This window comes from Pseudophryne corroboree, chromosome 4 (assembly GCF_028390025.1).
Source record: "Pseudophryne corroboree isolate aPseCor3 chromosome 4, aPseCor3.hap2, whole genome shotgun sequence".
Classification (NCBI taxonomy): domain Eukaryota; kingdom Metazoa; phylum Chordata; class Amphibia; order Anura; family Myobatrachidae; genus Pseudophryne; species Pseudophryne corroboree.
This window is the reverse complement of record NC_086447.1, coordinates 431,277,382-431,299,982: the sequence shown is the minus strand read 5'-3', so window position 1 is coordinate 431,299,982 and position 22,601 is coordinate 431,277,382. Positions and strand designations below refer to the sequence as shown.

The 22,601-nt window shown below is 45.2% G+C and overlaps 2 pseudogenes; one reads left to right on the top strand and one right to left on the bottom strand.

Moving 5' to 3' along the window:
* Positions 1-8,348: 8,348 nt before the first annotated feature.
* On the bottom strand, positions 8,349-8,467 carry LOC134913099 (5S ribosomal RNA; annotated as a pseudogene).
* Positions 8,468-9,529: 1,062 nt separating this feature from the next.
* Positions 9,530-9,648, top strand: LOC134912154 (5S ribosomal RNA; annotated as a pseudogene).
* The last annotated feature ends 12,953 nt before the right edge of the window (positions 9,649-22,601 follow it).

Sequence of the window (22,601 nt, the reverse complement as noted above, 5' to 3'; positions counted from 1 at the left end):
TCAACATTGGGATCTCGAATATGAAGAAGACAAGAGAGGTGAGTAAGGAATGTTAAACCCTCTCCCCTACCCCCCTAACCCTAACCCTCCCTACCCGCTGCCTAACCCGAACCTTCCCCTAACTGCCTAACCCTAACCTTCCCCCGTAAGTACCTAAACCTGACCCTCCCACCACACAGCCTAACCCTCAGAGGAGGGTACCTAGACCCAACCCCCCTCCCGTCCCCATCCCCGCACCCTAACCCTCCTAGGGAGCAGGCTAACCCTCCCCTGCAGCCTAAATCTAAACACCCCCCCCCCCCCCCCCCGCATGGCTTACCTCTGCAGTGATGCGGTGTGTGGACTTTTGGCATCCTGGTTGTCGGGATTCCGATACTGGGATGTGCAACTACTCGGGATGCCAGTATCAGCATTCTGAAAAGTGTTGGGATTCCTGCGATGGTAATCTGACTGCCGGGATCCCAACAGGCGGGATCCTGACTGCATCCCCATTTATCATATGATGCTTGGCCCCTCGGATCGCATTTGACATCAAACATCTGACCTGCATGCAGTCTTGATGGTGCAATATCATGAGCTTTTTTGTAGTGTGTACATACCAGTGATGTGCAGTGGAGTGAGGCAGTGACAATTTTAGGGCATTGACATCAGCCTGGACCCTCCTCTTTCTTCTTGTTCTCCCTTAACAACAACTGCAGACCCATAATATATCATCTTATATTATGTTATTGTTCCATCACATAGTGTGTGTGTGGCCAATAGTGTATGTCGAGAAATTGTATACAGGACCGGTGCTAGGGTGTTCGGTGCCCCCCCCCCCCCCCCCCCCCGCATCTATAAATTTGCACCCTCCCATACATTACAAAGGGACAGCGCACGTCTTTGATGCACAATGAAAAAGGGGTGTGGTCTTACACAGAAGGGTCATGGCCACACAATAGTACCCCCGTTTCAAATTATGCCACAGTAGCACAATCTTATTCACATAACACCGCACTGAGTAGTTCTTCTTATACACAAAATTCCCCCTGTAGTAGTGCCGCTTACACAAAATTCCACCCTGTAGTAGTGCCGCTTACACAAAATGCCCCATTAGTAGTGCCGATTACACAAAATCCCCCCGTAGAAGTGCCGCCTACACAAAATGCCCCTTGTAGTAGTGCCGCTTACACAAAATGCCCCCTGTAGTAGTGCTGCTTACACAAAATCCCCCCTGTAGTAGCGCTACTTACACAAAATGCCCCCTGTAGTAGTGCCGCTTACACAAAATGCCCCCTGTACTAGTGCGCTTAAACAAAATCCCACCCTGTGGTAGTGCCACTTACACAAAATGCCCCCTTAGTAGTGCTGCTTACACAAAATACCCCCGTAGTAGTGCTGCTTACACAAAATGCCCCTTGTAGTTGTGTCACTTACACAGAATGCCTCCTGTAGTAGTGTCGCTTACACAAAATGCCCCTGTAGTAGTGCCACTTACACAAAATTCCACCTGTGGTAGTGCCGCTTACACACATTTTGCCCACCCAGTCACACATACGCACACATAGATACACACACATACACAAACTAATACACACACATACATACATACATACATACATACATACATACACAAACAAATACACACATACATACACACATACACAGATACACATACATACATACATACATACATACATACATACACACACACACACACACACACAGATACACACTCACACACTTTCTCAAGCTCACTCTCTTTACATTTTCTTACCAAAAGGAAGTCTAGCTGGCCAAAGCTGTCCATCCTCCTGTTCCTCCTCATGATCAGCCTTGTCCCTTGTAGCTCTTCACCTCCATTCCGTGTAGCTCCACCCTCTGTTTGGGTCTTCCTGCTCAGTGAGTAAACACTGCGCACTGTCACACAGTTAGGGAGGGGGAGAGGACGCTTAAAGCTGCAGGCGCCACTGCCTGTCAAAGTGTGACAGGTACAGCAGCTGGCAGCAGCAGGGGACACAGGCTTTGCTGCAGCGGGGATGCAGGGTAGGGAGAGAGCCTCTCCACCCTGGCGCCTACCTGCACTGCATCCCTTTGCTGAGTGGGTAGCGCCGGGCCTGATTGTATACAATATTGCATGGGGCACACATCGTACTACTGTGTACATAGCCTTAGTTACATATATTTGCAAAAATGTGGTAAGCCTCTAGGCCAAAGTCAATGCTTCCCTGATACTGGAGGTCCCTACACTTGCGAGCAGAGCCTTCCTACCTCTATGTCTGTCTGGTTGTACCCAGTTTTGTTCTATTACTGTTGTTCTAATTGTAAAGCGCAACGGAATTTGCTGCGCTATATAAGAAACTGTTAATAAATAAATAAAATAAATAATACACTGCGTGATAAAACTACCCATTCTGGGTCATATAATTGTCTACTGTAAGGCTATATGATAACAGCAAATACAAAAACATATGTAAATTGAGAGCCAGCTTACCATGAGTCACCCCTAGGCCCTCCAAATGGCATTACAAGAACCAGCATGTTCTCCACATTCATGTCCCATCTTTACCTCTCTAAACAGAAGTATAAAATGAAGCTGCTCAATCAAATTAGCAATACCCCTCAGGTGCTGAAAGGGTTTGTGGTAAACTAGAAAGATACATAAAGGCAGATTTTCCCCAGCACATCAAGGGGCATTAGCAATTTGATTTGAAAAAACACATGAGAGAGCATCCATCCTCAGATGTTACACGCTCTAGTAAGTGCTCAAAACACTGAGTCGCTGTAGCCAGGGCCATCTTAACAGCAGTGTAGGCCCCTGGGCACAGCAATGCACTGGGCCCCCTACCCATCCTCCAATGGTAGGGGTGGGGGGTGCTATCAGTGCCAGCTTTGATGTCCCGCGGGTGGTAGGGGGTGTTCTATCTTCCACTCAGCATGTAGGACCTGGAGCAGTAATTTCTGCTAATTACACCTTTACTGTACAGATGGGGCTAAACTGTAGAAGGGGCATTGAGCTGAATGAAGAAGCCCTAGTACATGACTTCCAGGGTGGTAGGAGAGTTTAATACATAGGGGAGGGGTGGATAGTGGAGTGGCATTAATATTTTTCAATTTCCGGAGGGAGGGCAGCTTGCTTGACTGCAGATATCTCAAGTTTCTGAAAATGTATTTCTTAGCTTTGAATGGGATAAAAAACTAGAGAGTCCCATCTTTCAGAAGGTTCTGGGGACTTCGAGATCAGAGTTCATGAGCCAGAGCAATTCACCAATGAAAATATAAAACTGCATATTAGGCGTGTGGAGCTGGAGCAGGGACCAGCTGCTGGAAGGCTGATATCTCTGGTCCTGGGCATAGTAGAGACAAGCTGCCAGTGTCGACCAAAAGGGGAGAGTCACAGCTTTAGGATTATACCCTCAGAAAAACTCTAAGTCAGACAGAACCTGAGATATCTGGCTGGGAAGAGCAATTAACAGGCTTGGATGGGGACCACTGCTTTCATGTCGGATATCTCCGGTTCCCCAGGGCCGATTTTAAAAAATCTGGGACCCTCAGATATCAGCCTAGGGCCCTTATACTCCTGGGGCCCTTGGGCAAGAGCCCATTGAGCCCATACGAAAAGACGGCCCTGGCTGTAGCTGGCTGAAATCTCTTCATACATTTTGGAGAAGCAGTAATAACCCTATTTTACAGGCTGTATTTTAAAAATGACAGTTAAGAGCTAATTGGTAGTTTATCAATCTGCACTTTATCTCTCTGCACTTTATATCTCTGCAAACGTTGATACATATTTTTCTCTCTCTCTCTGGACTGCCGCTGTCTCAGTCCTCACTGCACTAGTACTAAGCATTGTTGTCCTTCCCAGTTGTCACACATCGCTGACCTCTCACTCTTTCCTCTCTCTCACACTTGGGACTCCCTAGCTGTCAGACATTGGTGATATGCACCAAAGGTCTCTCAGATCAAAGCATATCATTCACCTACCTGGCTGGCCAAACTGCACCCTGCACTGTAAACTGTCTTGAGCTCTTGTTAATCTTGCCAGAATCTCCAGCTCTATTCACTATCACTGGCTTCTAGAGAAACCCACTTGGAACTCAGCCTCACCCCGGTACTGGACATTTAGGTGTTATCAATCACCCAGCTACAAACAAAAGAAATAGTAGCATGTTTCTCAAATGTAAAGTAACACCAAGTTTATAACAAGGCCCCAATCCGCTGAACATGTGATATCCTGATGTCACAACAAGGGGGTAGACCACTGGGACCAAGGAGAAGCAGAGCCCCGGGGTGTCCTACCTCTGGGAAGCTCTGCAACAACTTGCACTGGGGGGCTCCAGGTGGTGGCTTTCTCGGCTGTAAGGTGTCTGAAAAGGCCCTCTGCATGCACAAATAACATGCACATGCACATTTATGTTGATAAGTACGTTTGGTATATAACAATAGGCCTCAATGGAATGAGAAAAGGAAGTTAGTGCAGACATGTATCTTTAAACAGTCCGATATGATAGAGAAAATATTTCTGTAAATTCCACAAATTGGCGCACGGGGGATGCTGCCTAATGGAAACTATTGACTCAAATTGGATATCATCCCTTAATCCAAAATAATTTATACAAATCTAAAGCAAAGTAGAGTCAATGGCTTCCTTTGGCGCATGGGGAAAGCTTGAGAGATAGGGAGGTAATGGTACTTTCCTAACTCTAATGGTATGATGTTTCTATTTGGCGTACCCCCACTCACGCTGATATGAGGTGAATTACACACATCAAGGTATCTTTAATTATCCTATGTAAAGATAATCCTGGGTGTCGTACCCCAACTCACACGGAAATGGGAATCTGGAATCCTATCAAGGTTTCTTTCAATTGTCCTCCCCAGATAATTCATAGAGAAGTCTCCTCAATACGTGATGGCCTCATTCGTTTCAGGTAGTAACAGCAGCTTCCTCCCCAGTGGTTGTCGGCAGTAACAGTAGTAACAGGATAAAGAACAGAGTAAGCTTTGTCCCCCACCCTCCATAAATCACACTGCCCCCTAGACACCCTTTCTATATCTCTATATCTACCCCACCACTCATAGTAGTCCCATTACTCCCTGAGACCCCATTCTCCTTTTCACTTTGTCTGCCCGCATAGCACTCACATTGTCCCCTGAGACACCCTCTCTCCAAAGCTCTCTGTCCCCCTCCCAAAGCAGTCACATTGCCCCCTAATCCTGTTTCTTAAAATCTCTGCCCCCCCCCACCCCCCGCCCCCCCTTGTCTCATCACTCCTGGCAGGCTCTTAACTTTTACCCTATCTGTACAGCTGTCGCAGGCCCCTGTTGCTGCTCCGTGCTTTGCCCAACACCCTCCACAATTGCTCAGATCCTCAGGCAAAGGGCGCAAATTGCAGTTGCAGTGGCGTTTAAACTCTGGCAACAGCAGCCCAACTTGCACTCTTCATCTGAAAATTTGCACCCAATTCACTGAAAAGTGTTCGCTACCCAATGGGATAGTGAACACTTTTGAGTGAGATCCCGGGCAAATCCTCAATTCAATTTCCCCCACAGTGTCACAATTTGCACAAAGCCATGCACTAGTGCTCCTCCACACTGGTAACCAGGATACGTTCCTCACCTGCATTATTCTCATTACACCCCTGTGTTCCTCTTGCTGACATTGCTGCATGAGTCCTTGAGCGCTGGTGCCTGGATAATTATATAGTGGGGGTGGGGGAGGGGGCGTTAATTAAAGAAGACCTGCCTCTTTCCATCCCAAATGCTTACAGTATGTGCTTATATGATTCACACAATTTAGCATCAGTCTCCATATCTAAAATTTTGTGGCTATGATTTTGTTTTATTTTTCATACCGTATCTGGTTTTAATCAGTCACGTTGTATCTACTCCATTATGAAGAAGTCCTTAAATTGTGTTATACTGTATCTATTAAGTATCAGAACTTTTTAAAATAGGGAAAGAATGTCATCTGAGACATACAATTTATCTTAATCTTGTTAAGATGTCTGCAGGTCATCCTGAGTTACACATGTAATGTGTACAACAATTTTTTTTCTTTGTGAACATTATTGAAAAGTATGTCAGCCTTTTCTTTATCTTCCCTAACAAAACCATTCTGTCCAACATTCAGTTTCCCAAAGTTCTTTCTTCTTTGCTATTTATGTACTTGACACAATTTATTTTCGGATAAGACTGCTTTTTTTTAGCAATAGTTTTTCTTTTTTCCCATTTCTAGCTTAGATAACCTGCGGTGCATATTAAAGATTTTATTGCCACTGTAGTTTTAATCCATCGTACTCTCTTATAGTTTTACCATTTTAAATGCTCTACATTCCCTGTGTGTTTCCTTTAGTCACAATTATTTTTATTTTACATATTTTATTGTTAGAAGGCACTAACTGTTCTACCTGTTCTTCGCACGGGAGTTTCCGATTTTCACGGTTGTAAATTTAAATGAGTGTTAAGAATTTGGTAAATCTATAGAGTTGTTAATTTGAGACGTCTTAATGTGAGTAAATATTAATCCATGGTTCTTGGCATTACCGAGGAACACCCGTAGCAGATACGGTAAAAAGTGTCAGGACCATTTTTGTAGTTTATTCAATTCTACACACTGGAGGTGCAATCCAAGTTTTGATCTGATTGTCTGTTTGGGCGTTATCGTTCATGCAATGCAAGCCACGCATCGGTAATGATGTCATTATGTCAACACCCTGTTCATCCCCTTAGGGGAGGTTTATTAAAATTCTAATTACATAGTTTTCTTATTCCCCACCTGAAGAATACCTGTGTTAAATGTCAGCTGCCCTATATATCGTGAAATTAGTGATAAGTCAGTCAGTCAGTCAGTCAGTCAGTAAGTCAGTGAGGAAATGAGAATGAAAGAGAACTGTCCAGCAGTTGCAGCCTGCTTCTTCTCATCATGCCATGGAGAGATTTATATAGGATCATTTTCGGATCAAATGTGTTGTCTGAACAAAGCATGTTCTGTGTTGTGTGTGTTGAGTTAAATTGTTATACTAAACCCCAACAACATGTTGTAATTTCCTGAATAAATTTGCTGGCTTTAAAAAAGGAGAGGTCTAATAACAAATTGTAACCATAACAGAGAGACAAAACACAACTGGTAACTTTTGTAGCAGAACCCAGGCTCTGCGGAACTCTGGAAAACTGTACAGTATGTTTACGGGAGGATACTTTTACACCTGAATCATCCCTGAATATACACAGGGCCTGAGAGTGGAACCGTCACTGCCCCATGGCCCTTGCTTCGGATAGCACTCTGTAGCCAGTATCATTGCTGCAGTGCCCTGCAGTCCTTACAGCCGCTTGGAGCATCCTCAGGATGCACTGAGAAGTTCAGCACTTACTACCTGGTGATGGGGAACCTCCCCCTCTGTGTGACATCATTAGGTCATGCACTCAGGGGGTGGGGAAGGCACAGGGTGTTTCTGGTGCACACATGCCACATGCCCATTAGTAACTCTTTGGGTTTACATGGATTTTTACTACCTTCTTAAGTACAGATGTAGATTTGGTTTGGTTCCGCACAGGAGAAATGTGGTAATGAAGAACATAGATTAGTACACAGATTGTAGAAAACTGTTCAGAAAATGACCAACGATACTAAGTTTGATTTTAAAGATTCTTACTAAAGACATCTAAACAATTATTTAAGTTGGTGGTGCTCCCAGAGTCAGTAATGGATAAGCAAAGAGAAGAAAAAAGAAAGACTCTGTGTTGGGGCACACTTAGAAATTTGAAATAAGTTTATTAAAACTTAACATTTAATTAATAATGAATAAAAGTAATAATGAATTTGATACAAAAAAAAATTGTTCAAGATCATAAAGTAAACATATATATTGACAGAGGTTGCAAACAAAAGGGGAGAGATTTAGGTACTAAATTGAAATCAGGATAAGCCTGATACAAGATTAAGGGCACCTGTGGTGAAAAATATACAAAAAGTTATTATTGTGGTGCCAGAGTAAATCAAAAATCAATAATGGGGTAGAGGTAGATGATATGTACATATAATCACCGCAGTGATGAATGTAGGTAGACACCTAATCTGAATACCTCATGAAAATAGATAAAAGGCACAAAAGTTCATAATTGAGATGTCAAATGACTGAGGGTAATCACCTGGTAGAGATTTTGTTTGCTAAAAGACTAGATCCTTATAAATAACAAAGCATTTAAGAGAAGAGTGTGATTATTGGAGATACAAAAGAGCATTGATAAATACACCTAAGGGCAAAACCAATTGTTGATAAATAGAAGATTTGCAGGAAGGTTGGATAAGGAATAGGTAGGTTCAGAAATTGCTCTAACACTTCTGCTGTTTGTGATCAAAGGTCACAGCCTTACTGCACCTGATATTCCCAAGAGGTCACCCTACTAGGTACTGATCAGGCTTATCAGCGCTTAGCTTCCAAAGTCGGATGAGATTGGGCGTTGCTGCTGAAATATGGCAGTAATAAACACTAGGACACAAATGAGAGAGTGTAATGAGTAGTGAGCAACAAGGTACTTCTGCTGTCCAGTTTCTAGCGCAGATTCTCTGTTGCTGTGAGCATTGCAGAGAGTAGTCTCGCATCTGGATGAGAGGGTACTAAAAATAGAAGTGAGATATGCTCAGAATAGGGAGGAAACCCTGCCTTCTGCTGTCCAATGTCTTATATAAATATATAGCGGACAGTGGATGAGAGAGGAGGGTTAGGCTCACCTATTGAAAAAAAGGGGGGGGAAGAAAAGGGGAAGGAGAAGAAATGGTAATGTGGTAAGATCACAAATTTAAAAGAAAATAAAGAAATATGAGTAGATTATGAAATAAAACAATCATGAGGTCAAAGATTAATTGGAGAAAGAAAAATAATATACACAGGCTGCATGGTAATAAAGTAAAAGCTTACCAAAATGGGTATAAGACCCTGTTTATGCAGAAGGGATTCTGCAAAAAAGTATTACATTTAAAAGGAAAACCAGAAATCGGTTTAGAACAATAAATAATTAAGGATCAAAAAATAGCAAACATGGAAAAAACAATATTGATTATGTGTCAATATCAGTTAAATAACATGATAATTGAAGTCCTAATGGGCACATACAATACCAGGGAGTCCCAAAAAGTGATCTGAACTAAAGAGAGTTGAACTCAATTAATCTTTGACCTCATAATTGTTTTATTTCATAATCTACTCATATTTCTTTATTTTCTTTTAAATTTGTGATCTTACCACATTACCATTTCTTCTCCTTCCCCTTTTCTTCCCCCCCCCCCCTTTTTTTCAATAGGTGAGCCTAACCCTCCTCTCTCATCCACTGTCCGCTATATATTAATATAAGACATTGGACAGCAGAAGGCAGGGTTTCCTCCCTATTCTGAGCATATCTCACTTCTATTTTTAGTACCCTCTCATCCAGATGCGAGACTACTCTCTGCAATGCTCACAGCAACAGAGAATCTGCGCTAGAAACTGGACAGCAGAAGTACCTTGTTGCTCACTACTCATTACACTCTCTCATTTGTGTCCTAGTGTTCTATTACTGCCATATTTCAGCAGCAACGCCCAATCTCATCCGACCTTGGAAGCTAAGCGCTGATAAGCCTGATCAGTACCTAGTAGGGTGACCTCTTGGGAATATCAGGTGCAGTAAGGCTGTGACCTTTGATCACAAACAGCAGAAGTGTTAGAGCAATTTCTGAACCTACCTATTCCTTATCCAACCTTCCTGCAAATCTTCTATTTATCAACAATTGGTTTTGCCCTTAGGTGTATTTATCAATGCTCTTTTGTATCTCCAATAATCACACTCTTCTCTTAAATGCTTTGTTATTTATAAGGATCTAGTCTTTTAGCAAACAAAATCTCTACCAGGTGATTACCCTCAGTCATTTGACATCTCAATTATGAACTTTTGTGCCTTTTATCTATTTTCATGAGATATTCAGATTAGGTGTCTACCTACATTCATCACTGCGGTGATTATATGTACATATCATCTACCTCTACCCCATTATTGATTTTTGATTTACTCTGGCACCACAATAATAACTTTTTGTATATTTTTCACCACAGGTGCCCTTAATCTTGTATCAGGCTTATCCTGATTTCAATTTAGTACCTAAATCTCTCCCCTTTTGTTTGCAACCTCTGTCAATATATATGTTTACTTTATGATCTTGAACAATTTTTTTTGTATCAAATTCCTTATTACTTTTATTCATTATTAATTAAATGTTAAGTTTTAATAAACTTATTTCAAATTTCTAAGTGTGCCCCAACACAGAGTCTTTCTTTTTTCTTCTCTTTGCTAAGTACAGATGTAGCCACCTTTATCTTGTTTGGCTGAGGCATTTGTCCCGATTGAGCATACGCAGCGTACCGGGGCGTAGGGAGGCACGCCTAGTCACAGAGAGGTATACTTAATCGCACGGAGGCAGACAGAGCGTTTGGCGTTACCTTTACGTGTAATACCTGCCATCATCCACCAGATGTCACTTTTTACAATCACCACTGTGCATGCGTGTGGTCTCCCGTAAAATACAATATTGAAATATATAATAAGGACTACTTTACTAAGGCATCTCATTACGCTGCATACAGTAAATACTCATTACGCTGCATTATTTAATACAGTAAATACTCATTACGCTCAGTGCCGTTTCTAGCGGCGGGCGAGCCGTGCAACCGCACGGGGCGCCCGCAGCGGCACTTTGTTACTCCTTATCGCCTCTCCCCGAGCGCTCCTGCTCGGGGGGCAGAGTTTCGCGGAATGACGCGTTTGCATCGTGACGTCACGACGCAAACGCGTCATTCCGCGAAACTCCGCCCCCCGAGCAGGAGCGCTCGGGGAGAGGCGATAAGGAGATAAGCATGGAAGGAGGAGGCGGCCGGCGCGAGGGACGTGAGTCGGCGGGACCGAAGAGCGGGAAGACGTAAGTATTCTCTATCTCCCCCCCCCTCTCCCCCTTCCTTCCCCCCCACTTGAAACCTGCCTGCCGCTGCCGCACTGTGTAAAATGGGGACACCTGCCTATGGGGATACCTGCCTGCCGCACTGTGTAAAATGGGGACACCTGCCTATGGGGATACCTACCTGCCGCACTGTGTAAAATGGGGACACCTGCCTATGGGGATACCTGCCTGCCGCACTGTGTAAAATGGGGGCACCTGCCTGCGTACTGTGTAAAATGGGGATATCTGCCTGCCGTACTGTGTAAAATGGGGATACCTGCCTGCCGCACTGTGTAAAATGGGGACACCTGCCTATGGGGATACCTGCCTGCCGCACTGTGTAAAATGGGGGCACCTGCCTGCGTACTGTGTAAAATGGGGATATCTGCCTGCCGTACTGTGTAAAATGGGGATACCTGCCTGCCGCACTGTGTAAAATGGGGGCACCTGCCTGCGTACTGTGTAAAATGGGGATATCTGCCTGCGTACTGTGTAAAATGGGGATATCTGCCTGCCGCGCTGTGTAAAATGGGGACACCTGCCTGCCGCGCTGTGTAAAATGGGGACACCTGCCTGCCGCGCTGTGTAATATGGGGACACTTGCCTGCTGTAATGTGTAAAAAGGGGACTTTTTTATTTTTATTTTTTTTCCCCTGTGGTGGGTGTGATGATATCAGACGAGGCCACGCCCATTTTAATCAGGCCACACACCCTTGTCGGGAGCGCGCGCGCATGCTTTTTCTTTTTATGGCAATATGGGGGGGGCACACATTTTCTTTTAGAGCAATTGGGGGGGGCGCATTTTGAAATCTCGCACTGGGAGCCAAATTGTCTAGAAACGGCCCTGATTACGCTGCATTATTTAATACAGTATTTACGGTACAGATGCAAATAGTACAGCATACAGTATATGATCCATCTACAGTACTTTATGAATATGTGAGCGTCCAAGTCCCGCAGACAAAACAACATAAAACCAGTAGTGTACACTGTCGCAAATGGACGTGTTAGAAGTTCACTATTGCCTCTTGAGATTAGGAATTTTGTACAGTATGTTAGCGTCCTAATCCCATAGCCATTACAGCATAATCAAAACCAATGGATTTATTCATCTGTCTGTGGCGAAGTGGTGAAGCATTCCGCTTCCTATACTCAGAGTCCCAGGTTCGATTCCTAAAGTACGAATGCATGTTAGTTTTTTCCAGACACTTTTTTTTTTTATTATTCACATAAACCAGGGCAAAGCTGCAGGAGAGGTTCTACTGTTAAGGTTCTATGCACCGTACAGTACACATACAATTCTGTAGCAGGGCAGACTCTATAGAAATGGCTACCACCTATGACTCCTTGCCCCACGGAGGCCCTAGGCTACGGAGCAAGTAACAGTCCAGATTTTGCAGGCTATGGGGCAACGCTGAAGGAGCGTCACAATCCCCTAGCTAAAATACACAGGGGCGATAGGAATAAGCGAGGCGGATGCTCATGTGCCTCGGACATTTTGTCACTTTGTGAAGCAATGGGGTCTGGCGTATCGTTATGTGCATAGACCTCGCTTATCCCTATCGACCCTGTGTATTTTAGCTAGGGGATTCTGATGCTCCTTCAGCATTGGCCCGTTCTTTGAACATGGTATTTTTCACTGCCTCGCCCTACCCCATCCCACTTTCCCCTTCCCCTCTGGGAGCCTGCACAGTTAATGCAGTAGACAGGTAGGGAGTTCCGATCAGGTTACAAGACAAGATTTATGTGAAACCTGTGTGCACCCTTCCATTGAATGTATAACAAAGAAAAAAATTATAATAAAGTGAACGACACGGGAACTCGGACGCTCATACTATACATGTTTTTTAAAAGCATGGTGTTTATGCATTGTACATACTTACGTTTACAAAATTAGTTGCTTCTCCATACACAATCTTGCTTCTGCATACACAAGTGTTTTAACATGTTCGTTTGTGTCTGTATAAACTATTTATTTATATTGAGAACTCTCACCGTCTGACCATTGGTCACCATCTATTAACATTACAGTCGTCACTGACCATTTGCCAGAGCTGTAGATCAATCCGCCGCTATACGATCGAAAGTACTGGACTAGTGGAGCATTAGCCACCCAGTGGTGGAGATGTGTAATGCATGCTTAGTATCTAGAATCGCCTCAACGCGCCTGCCTGTGATTTAACTCAGCAAGCTAAGCTATCACCTTAGCGTGACTAAACGTCCGTCTAGGTGGAGAATCGGTCAAGATAAAGGTGGCTACATCTGTATGTAGTGATTGTCTATGTATTGGCCATTGACAGTGTTATTGTATCTGTCTGCCCAATTTGTAAGCAAGAAATATTTTGCCCTTCACTATTAACACCCTATTAGGTAAGTGCATAATGTAATGTACTGTCACTGTGACACTAAAACCTCCTATTAATCACACTGTGTAATACTAGGGCATTAAATTAGTTTGAATGAAACCATACAAATTAAGTTCAATGAAACATTGAAAAGTTTTTTGTGCAATTAAAATGTTTAGATTTTTAATAAAATATTAACAGTTTTTTCGAACAAATCTATATACAGTTATCCAATATATGTCCCAAATCATACTGCCCTATTCATATTTATTCCCGTATGCCTCTCACCTCCCCCTATGTACCACCAGCATCCTGTCACCTCCACCCGTGTCCCTCCAGCATCCTGTCACCTCCACCTGTATCCCTCCAGCAGCTTCTCACCTCTCCTTGTGTCCCTCTAGTGCAAAAGGTTTGGTGCCGGGCTGCCAGCTGATTGAAGCTGGCAGACCGGCAGGCAGACATATAGGTACAACGCTGGGAGCATTTCAGATTTTGTGCCAATTAAAGCTCACAGATTAGAAGCCAATCAGAAGCTGCCAAATTCTAAATGTCACTGGCGCTATCTCCCCAAGGCTGCCTGACAGTCCGCCAGCTGAAACCAGCTAGAGGCCCAGCGCCAAATCCACACTGCTGCCACCCAGGCCCCCTTCTATGTCAGGCATGGGACTAGTCCTGGCAGTCGTCCCCCCACCCCACCCTGATGGCGGCCCTGCCTGTATTGACACTGGGGGTCATTCCGAGTTGTTCGCTCATTGCCGTTTTTCGCTATGCTGCGATTTGTTGCAAAATGCGCATGCGCAAGGCACGCAGGGTGCATGTGCTTAGTTATTTAACTAAAAACTTAGTAGATTTGCTTTTCAGTCGCACTGCTGATCGGTGAATGATTGACAGGAAAGGGGCGTTTCTGGATGGTAACTGAGCGTTTTCCGGGAATGTGCTAAAAAAACGCAGGTGTGTCAGGGAAAAACGCGGGAGTGTCTGGAGAAACGGGGGAGTGGCTGGCCGAACGCAGGGCGTGTTTGTGACGTCAAACCAGGAACTAAACGGACGGAGCTGATCGCAATCTAGGAGTAAGTCTGGAGCTACTCAGAAACTGCAAAGAATTATTTATTAGCAGTTCTGCTAATCTTTCGTTCGCTATTCTGCTAAGATACACTCCCAGAGGGCGACGGCCTAGCGTGTGCAATGCTGCTAAAATCTGCTAGCGAGCGAACAACTCAGAATGAGGGCCACTGTGAGTACAGCTGTACATCTGCTTATTTTAATAAACCTGTAACCCTGGTTAAGTCTCACTGCGTGGTCCACATCATATGCTCATTACACTGGTGCCAGTGTATACCACAAATAGTACACCTAATCAACAATGCCAACCAGGTATGATAGAAACTTTACCTGATACTTAGGAAAGTATTAGTGTTGCAATAATAATTTATTTCAGTAAGTAAATGTTTACTAATTATACTGTACATAGTTTGTGAATTGGTCTTGATTTTATATGTATTTTGTTCAAAATAAATATCCTTTACTAGGATTATGCAATCAACAATTACAGGCTTATTCGAAACTCTATGAATGAAACTTCTTTCATACATTTCATCTACTTATCTCTCATAAAATGCAATCAGAGTGTACTTTGCAAATATATATATTTCTCACATACTTATTTTTGAAATTTTTGGGGGAGAAGTAAAAAGATAAAAACAAAATCATTCACACTAGCACACGCACTCTCTCTCTCTCTCTCTCTCTGAAGTTACACCTACACAGTCAATTGGCTTGGCCAATACTGGCTCATCTAAGGCTTAAAGTCAGGGCTGCCATCAGAAATTTTGGGGCATGGTACTGACCAAATAGACTAGGCCCCTACCTCCCCCAAAAAAAAAAAGATTCTGCAGCACTGCTCCACCCCTATGTGATGTCATACATTGTGGCGTTACACAGTGGCGGATCTGGCACTTAAAAAAACAAAACACAGCAGTCCCTTTAAAAAAGAAGTGGCGGCGCAGACGGCACACACTGCGATGAAGGGTCTCGTGGCGGTGGCAGCAGTACTAATAAGTCAGACTGACTCATTACAGTGCACTGTAGCCTGCTGTCTCTGGCCACGATAGAGCTGGCAGCGCTGTATCGCTGCTGCCTGCAGTGTACGCCTCGCGGCTCGTCCTTGTGTGTTCGTGCATATGTAATGAGCGGCAGAGCAGCATGCCGTTCATTACAATATGTGCAAACTGTGCTGGGCCCCCACAAAGCCACCACGAATACTATATTAATGGAGGGTAGGACAGCATTTTGCTGCCTGCGATCCAGCCTCCAGTTAGTGTTCTCCCGACAGTCCCCGCCCCCTCCCCAGCAGCTGTGGCCAGTCAAGGCAAGGAATGCAGAGGACACTGGTCCACAGCACACCGTACCTCCCGGCGCTCTCAGGCTGCTGGAGTGGGAAATCAGCGCTGTTGGCCACAAGATGGGTGTCTTTTAGAGTAAGGCTCTCTGTGATCCCTGCCCCAAAACCCCTTCTCTGTGCTGTCCCAAAACCCCTTCTCTGTGCTGTCCCAAAACCCCTTCTCTGTGATCCCTACCCTAAACCCCCTTCTCTGTGCTGTCCTAAACCCCCTTCTCTGTGATCCCTACCCTAAACCCCCTTCTCTGTGCTGTCCTAAACTCCCTTCTCTGTGATCTCTACCCTAAACCCCCTTCTCTGTGCTGTCCCAAACGCCCTTCTCTGTGATCACTACCCTAAACCCCCTTCTCTGTGCTGTCCCAAACGCTCTTCTTTGTGCTGTCCCAAACCTCCTTTACTGTGATCCCTACCCCAAACCCCCTTCTCTCTGATCCCTGCCCCCTACCCCCTTCTCTCTATGAAAGTAAATAAATGTATACGTATAGTAGATTCCACAGTGTGTGTGTGTATATATATATATATATATATACACACACACACATTTTTTTGTAACACAATTATGTTAATAGGGGCCCCTTCAAGTTTGTTATCCATGGGCCCCCGCAAACCTTAATCCGGCCCTGCTGGGGCAGGACGCTCGCCAGTCGCCACTACCACATGGAGCAGAGGAGACCCGTCTGAGTGGGTGGCCCGCTCCCTGCCTCCACATTGCCGCCATCTGAAGCTCCCAGAGGAGGTCAGTTCATCTTTAGGTATAAACAGTATATGTTGCTTGGAAACATATACTGTTTGCACCAAGGAAAAACAGTATATGTGTATGCATACCTTGTGGCATAATGTGAATTTTGGCTCATACCGTGTGGTATAATGTGAATTTCGGCTCATACTGTGTGCTATAATGTGAATTTCGGCTCATACTGTGTGGTATAATGTGAATTTCGGCACATACCGTGTGGTATAATGTGAATTTCGTCGCATTCTGTGTGCTATTATGTGAATTTCGGCTCATACTATGTGCTATAATGTGAATTTCAGCTCATACCATGTGGTATAATGTGAATATCGGCTCATACCGTGTGCTATAATGTGAATTTCGTCTCATACTATGTGCTACAATGTGAATTTCGTCTCATACCGTGTGTATAATGTCTGTTTCCCACGTGAATCTTTCCCTTCATGCCTCTGTAAACATCACTACAAATGTCTCACTACTCCCTCCTACTTCTACAGAGACCTTAGGTACCCACTTCCTCTCCCTGTCCCCCTCTCCTTGTTACCCACTGCCACCTCCCCCTGGTATCAACCACTTTTTCCTCGCCACCCTTTCCCCAGTGTTACCCACTCTGCCTCTCACTGTCACCCTCTCTCTGTCACCCACTGCCTCTCCATCTCCCACTATGTCTCCTTCATCCACTGCCTCACTATAAACCCATCACCCTCTCTCTCCTGTCACCCGCTGCCTCTCCAAAGTGTCACCCTCTTCCCGTCTTATGAATACGACGTTCCCTTTGAGGCCATGACCCTTGTTGCTAGGTCATGCCCTTGTTGTGAGGCTACGCACACCTTCATGGGACCACACGCCTTCGGCATGCACAAGGTGCCTCCCCTGTCATTTTTTCCTGGATCCGCCCCTGGCGTTACATATAGGTGGAGCATTACAGACCTACAGGAACTGTCCACAGAGAGCAAGGGGTGGGCCCCCCTCTCTGTAAGGACCCGGGACACCAGTCCCCACAGTCCCCCCTTGATGGCTGCCCTGCTTACAGCTTTATGTTTACTTAAACAAATATGATTTTCAAATACAATATTACAGGATACAATATTACATTTGCTTACCTTAATCCAGGTTGAACCTCAATGATCCAGCCAATACAATGCCATTGCATCCTTCTCAGACCTCTCTACCTCCAGACCTGACTGTTCTTGTTTAAAAAAAAAAAAAAAACACTCCATGCGCTACATCTCCTTGCTGTTCCTTGCTTCTTGAGAAAGCCACCCTTCAGTGTTGAGAAACCGGTTGAAGAGACAGGATTCCTTCTTTGTTTGCACCATTTGGTTACCATCATTTCTCATACGTCCTATAGGATACTGGGGTCCACTTCATGACCATGGGGTATAGACGGTTCCGCAGGAGCCATGGGCACTCCTAAGACTTTTCAATGGGCATGAACTGGCTCCTCCCTCTATGCCCCTCCTCCAGACCTCAGTTTTTAGAAATGTGCCCAGGCAGACTGGATGCACTCCAGAGTTTCTCTGAAAAGACTTATGTTAGGTTTTTTTATTTTCAGGGAGAACTGCTGACAACAGTATCCCTGCTTCGTGGGACTGAGGGGGCAGAAGTAGGAACCAACTTCCTGAAGAATTTCATGGCACTGCTTCTGGCTGACAGGACACCATTAGCTCATGAAGGGTACTGAACACTAGCCGTGTCTAGATGCTCACTCCCACAGCACGCCGTCACTCCCCTCACAGAGCCAGAAGTCAGAAGACAGGTGAGTAGAAGAAGACAGATCTTCTATCAAGTAAAGTGACGGCTGAGGTACAGCGCGGCTGGCGGGAGCGTAGCGCGCCATTGCTGCACACACACACAGGCACTGCAGGGTGCAGGGCGTGGGGGGGGGGCGCCCTGGGCAGCAAAAACACCTCTATAAACTGGCAAAAAGGGGGCATAAGATGCCCAGGCACAGCCCTACCCCCGCCAGTATAAATATTATGTAAAAAATCTCTGAGGAGAAACGCGCCATTGTGGGAGCGGAGCTTCCTCCTCAGTCAGCCAGCACACTGTTCAGCACCATTTTCTATCATTCACAGACTGCAGAGAAGAAGCTGGTCCTCCTACACTTCTGAACAAGTATCAGGGTGAAAAAAAGGGGGGCCTGGGTGTTAAAACATATTATTCATAATATAATAGCGCTTAAAGGTTTCTGTGTACGGAATTTTGTCTCTGTGTACAAAGTACATGGCACGGGGTTGTGAACTGGCTGCTCCTAAACTGTGTCCCTCTGACAGATTTTACTGTGGGTCTGTCCCCTATAAGTCCCAGTGTGTCTGTGAGTGTGTGTTGTACATGTGTGTAAGACATGTCTGAGGCAGGGAGTTCCTCCCCAGAGGAAGGCATTTTAGGGACACAGAGTTGTAATGTGGTGGCGCTGCCGGCACACCAAGAGCCTGCATGGGTGAAAAAAATACGTGATAGTATGCATCATATCAATAGGAGATTAGATAAGTCTGAATCTCATGCTGAGAGCTGGAGAAAATCTGTGGAGGATGTGATTTTTCAGGGTTCTGTTCTTCCATCCGCAGGCGACCCCTCTGGGTCACATAAGAGACCATTTGTGAATATTGTGCATACTGATACCGACACGGACACTGATTCTTGTGTCGACGATAGTGACTCCAGAGAATAGCTCATAAAATATACAATATATGATTGTAGCTATAAGGGAAGTTCTGGAAGTCACGGAAGCCACTCCTATACCTCAAGAGAAGGCTTATTTCTATAAAGAAAATAAATCCAAGGTCACCTTCCCTCCTTCCCACGAGCTTAATACTCTCTTTGAAGGGATGTGGGTGAATCCAGAAAATACATTTCGTATTCCCAATAGAATTCAGATAGCTTATCCTTTCCCGGTGGAGGACAGGAAAAAATGGGAGTCACCCCCTGTGTTAGACAGTGCTCTGTCCAGGTTGACAAAGAAGGCAATTCTCCCTGTACCTGGCACGGCTTCATTAAAGGAACCAGCAGACCGCGAAATGGAGACTACATTAAAATCCATTTATGTTGCCAATGGTACGCTGCACAGGCACACAATTGCTTGCGCGTGGGTGAGTCGCGCTATTGAAAAATGGTCAGAAAGCGTGTCATCAGAAATTGACACGATTGATAAAGATGAGATACTCCTTAAATTAGGGAATATCAAAGACACTACCGCATAGGTGCTAGAAGTGATGAAAGATATTGGACTCTTGAGTTCACAAGCCGCTACCATGGCAGTATCGGCTCGGCGGGTGTTGTGGATTCGCCAGTGAAACGCGGATGCAGATTCCAAAAGAGATATGGAGGCTCTCCCATATAAAGGTGAGACCTTATTTGGCGATGGACTGGATGCGTTAGTCTTGGCGGCTACCGCAGGTAAGTCAACATTTTTGCCCTCTGCACCTGCAACTGCAAAAAAGACATATCACCCACACATGCAATCCTTTCGGCCCAATAACTACAAAAAAGCGAGAGGTTCCCCCTTCTTTGGTAGGGGAAGGGGAAAGGGACAGAAGTCCACAGCGGCTCCAGGTTCCCAGGAGCAGAAGTCTACCCCTACTTCTGCTGAATCTTCAGCATGACGCTGGGGCTCCTTTGCGGGAGGCCGCTCGGGTGGGGGCACGTCTCAAACTGTTCAGCCAAGTTTGGATTCTGTCTGGCCTGGACCCATGGATTTTGCAGATAAATCCCAGGGGTAAAAGCTGGAGTTTCAAGATGTCCCCCATGCCGATTTTTTAAATCGACCTTGCCAGCTTCTCTTCCGGAAAGGGAAGCAGTAACAGCGGCAATCCAAAAATTATGTCAGGATCAGGTTATAGTCCTGGTACCTTTGTCACAACAAGTTCCAAAGCCGGATGGCTTGGTCAGACCGATCCTAAACCTAAAAAATCTGAATCTCTACTTGAAACGATTCAAGTTCAAAATGGAATCACTGAGGGCAGTGATTTCCAGTCTGGAGGAGGGGGACTACATGGTGTCTGTAGACATAAAGGATGCTTACCTGCATGTTCCCATTTATCCTCCTCACCAGGCTTATCTGAGATTCGCGGTTCAGGATTGCCATTACCAATTCCAGATGTTACCTTTTCGGTCTCTCCACGGCGCTGAGGGTATTCACCAAGGTGATGGCGGAGATGATGGTTCTCCTGAGTCAAAAAGGAGTCAATATAATTCCTTATCTAGATGATCTCCTGATAAAGGTGAGATCCAGGGAGCAGTTGTTACAAAATATCACACTCTCCCTGTCAATACTCCATCAACACCAGTGGGATCTGTTGGTCAAGTGGTTGGGATCCCACCTACACATGCACCGGAAGATAATCCTGTCGTCAAAAGCCAGGATTTCTCTCCTGTGGTGGCTACACAGTTCTCACCTACTAGAGGAACGCAGGTTTGGGATTCAGGACTGGGTTCTGGTAACCCCCGGATGCAAGTCTCCAAGGCTGGGGAGCTGTTACTCAGGGGGAAAAAACTTCCAAGGAAAATGGTCAAGTCAGGAAGCCTGCCTTCACATAAACGTGCTGGAATTGAGAGCCATTTACAATGGCCTTCAACAAGCGGTACACCTTCTTCAAGATCATCCCGTGCAGATCCAGTCGGACAATGTAACAGCAGTCACGTACATAAACAGGCAGGGCGGAACGAAAAGCAGAGCGGAAATAGCAGAGGTGACGAAGATCCTCCTCTGGGCAGAAAGACATGCAAGTGCTCTGTCAGCAATTTTCTTTCCGGAAGTAGACAACTGGGAAGCAGACTTCCTCAGCAGACACGATCTCCATCCAGGAGAGTGGGGCCTCCACTGAGAAGTCTTTGAAGAGGTGACAAGTCTTTGGGGAGTTCCTCAAGTAGACATGATGGCATCTCGTCTCACCAAGAAGCTTCAGAAATATTGTTCCAGGTCGAGAGACCCTCAAGCAATAGCAGTGGATGCACTAGTGACCCAGTGGGTATTCCAGTCAGTGTATGTCTTCCCTCCACTTCCGCTGATCCCAAAAGTTCTCAGGATAATAAGGAGAACATTGCCCCAGACTGGCCAAGGAGGGCTTGGTACCCAGATCTTCAGGAGTTGCTCATAGAAGATCCTCTGCCTCTTCCTCTTCGTGAACGCCTGCTGCAGCAGGGGCCATGCATGTATCAAGACTTACCGCGGGTACGTTTGACGGCATGGCTGTTGAGCGCCGGATCCTAGCCCAAAAGGGTATTCCCAAGGAAGTCATCCCCACCCTTATTCAGGCCAGGAAAGGAGTAACGTTGTAACATTACCACTGTATTTGGAGAAAATATGTGTCTTGGTGTGAATCCAAGAAGGCTCTTACGGAGGAGTTTCAGTTGGGACATTTTTCTCCATTTTCTGCAGGCTGGTGTGGAGGCGGGCCTCCGATTGGGGTCAGTCAAAGTCCAGATTTCGGCCTTGTCAGTATTCTTCCAAAAACAATTGGCCTCTCTTCCAGAGGTTCAGACCTTCGTGAAAATGGTTTCTGCACATCCAGCCTCCATTTGTGCCTCCAGTGGCACCATGGGACCTTACCGTGGTATGGCAGTTCCGTCAATCGGATTGGTTTGAGCCTCTACAAGAGATAGAGTTGAAGTTTCACACTTGGAAAGTGGTGATGCTTTTGGCATTGGCATCCGCACGGCGGGTGTCTAATTTAGGGGCCTTGTCCCACAAGAGCCTTACCTGATCTTCCATGAAGATAGGGCAGAGTTGAGAACTCGTTAACATTTTCTTCCAAAGGTGGTTTCATCTTTCCACATAAACCAACCTATTGTGGTGCCAGTAGTTACAAGTAGTCAAAGTCTCTAGATGTGGTTAGGGCTTTGAATATTTATGTCGCTAGAACAGCTCGAATACGGAAAACAGAGTCTTTGTTTGTCCTGTATGCTCCCAACAAGGGGGTAAATTTACTAAGATTCGTGTTTTCCCGTTTGAGGTCAAAGTTCAATCACGAATGACATCGAAAGTGTAAATATGCAACTTTTTGAATTGATTACGACTAATTTACTAAGCTGCCGTATTCTGCATTTTCGGGTTTTCCGATGTCGATGTCATTCGTTTTTTTTGGCAGTGTTTTACGTGAGTGACTTGTAAAACACTGCCGACTTTAATACAATGAATCTCGGCCGGATCTGAGAGATCCGTGCTGGGCTTCATTGTGC